This window comes from Elephantulus edwardii, unplaced genomic scaffold, assembly GCF_000299155.1.
Source record: "Elephantulus edwardii isolate Elephantulus edwardi_28Jun2011 unplaced genomic scaffold, EleEdw1.0 scaffold00078, whole genome shotgun sequence".
In the NCBI taxonomy this organism is placed as follows: domain Eukaryota; kingdom Metazoa; phylum Chordata; class Mammalia; order Macroscelidea; family Macroscelididae; genus Elephantulus; species Elephantulus edwardii.
Genome location: NW_006399828.1, coordinates 11,472,182 through 11,474,322, shown reverse-complemented (window position 1 = coordinate 11,474,322; position 2,141 = coordinate 11,472,182).

The following is a 2,141-nucleotide window of genomic DNA, read 5'->3' as shown; positions in this document are numbered from 1 at the left end:
TCAGTGTGTCCTTTGCCATTCCCTATCACTCCTCCCTGAGAGAGACTTCACCCTGATTCATAAGGAAAAGGGGATGGCGTATTCTCTTAGCTACTTCTTGCTGAAAAGGGACACTGTGGGTTTCAGGGTGAAGATCTTCTCTCACTATTTGACATATCAGTGTCACAGTGTTTAACATCACAGTAGTAATAAGTTACCTCTGTGCAGCAAATGGACAGACCAGTGCTATACCACTTAGAAGAATGTTTGACCCAAAACAGTTAAAATCCAAAACTCTGTATAGTCAGGCTGCTTCAGAATACTTCCCTCCTCCATCCCCTACTGGTGAATAAATGCTTTTTTAAATAGGAGGCCCGAATACAATCAACTCACAACCAATAGCCAGTAAAGAATGCCCCAGAGTCTCACAAGAATAAAAAATCCAACCTCTGTAGAGTCAGACTGCTTCAGAATACTCTCCACCTGCACAATACGCCACAGAACAATATGCAATATTTGAAAAAAACAATTTTACACTATTAAAAACCATGTTCAGATGATTACCTCCTGGTCCTATTATAGGCATTATAAGCACAATCAAGTGTTCTGGTATTCTCATTTATCTCAAAGTTAGCCACAATTTGTTGTGGTCCACAGAGTTAATTGCTTTTGTATAAACAATAAAACATAGATATTCCTCTGGTACTCTCTGCTTTCAGCTAAGATCCATCTAATATTGGGTATAATGTTCCCAGTGCCATGGCTTCTTCTAAACACAGTCTACACATCTGAAAGCTCTCTGTTGATGAACTTTTCCAGTCAGTTTGGGATACTTTTTAGTAGAATCTTGTTTGCATGTGATATTATTGTTTGATAATTTCCGCACTATGTAGGATCACATTTTTTTGGGAATGTGACTAACTATAGATCACTTCTAACCCATTGGTCAGGTAGTCTCTTACCAAATGACAATAGTGCAGAAAATATAATAATATAAAAACTCCAGAAAATTAACAAAATTTTGAATTTCTATCATAAACACTGGTCCTTCCTTAAATCAAATGACTTGTCTTGCACCATGGAAGACAGCTCTGGCCACTTGGTCGGTGGTGAGAGTGGTCTGGGAACCTTCTGTTGGAGCCAATGGAGACTGGGACAGAAGCTGGGGATGTTTTTTGTTGTTGTTGTTTTTAAAACAAGTCATTTGGGCCCTTGGTCTGCAGCCATCAGGCCTGATTTAATTGTATTTCAAATGAACATTTCCTGTGTGGTACAGCACTTTTCTGTCTTTTCTCTATGCTTAGATCACTTCGGATTCCTGTGCATCAATTGCTGTAATGGTTACCCACTGCTGACAATGTCTAGTAAAGCTCACAGACTAAGACAGGCTTGGAAGCAGGAGTGGCATCCGTTTCCTAAATATGCCTGTGAAAACTCTATTAACTTAGAGCAAAAGTTTTTTAGAACACAGGGTCTTTTGTTTATATGGTTACCACTCAATGACATTTAATGAAAACAACAGCAACCTATAAAGCCTGGCCCTTGTCTTTATTTTGGAGTTAGGTGAAGAGGTGGACTCTGTATGATGACACTCTTGGTTGAGGATCTGTTCGGATTGTGTGTTTGTTTTTATTTAAGCCTCTTGTTTTGAGTCAACAAAACTTCCTGGAGGACCCTTATATTTAAAACACAAGTGCCCATCAACAAACGAATGAATAGAGAAGCTGTGGTATATTCACACAATGAAATACTACCCTGCATTGAAAAATAAGGAACTCATGCAATATTATTCAAAATGGATGACCTTGGAAAATATTATGCTGAGTAAAATATCTCAGTCATAAAAGGACAATTACTACATGGAGCCACTGTTGTAGAAAGTGACTGACATCAGGGTTGGGGTAAGACTGAGAAAAACTGGATAGATTATGGATACTGAATTGAAACAGATGAGGGAGAGAACAGTTTAAAAGCAATATATGATAGCATATTATGATTATCACAGGAATCTAGAATTAAGGTTGCAGAGCGGAGTGCATTTGGGGCGGGACAGGGCAGGGTCGGGTTCAAGGGGATTGTATACCAATGAAGAAGATTACCTTTTGCTTTTCAAAAAGAGGAGTGAGATGGGGGGAGGGGTGGTAAAGAAAAAAAGTGCAACA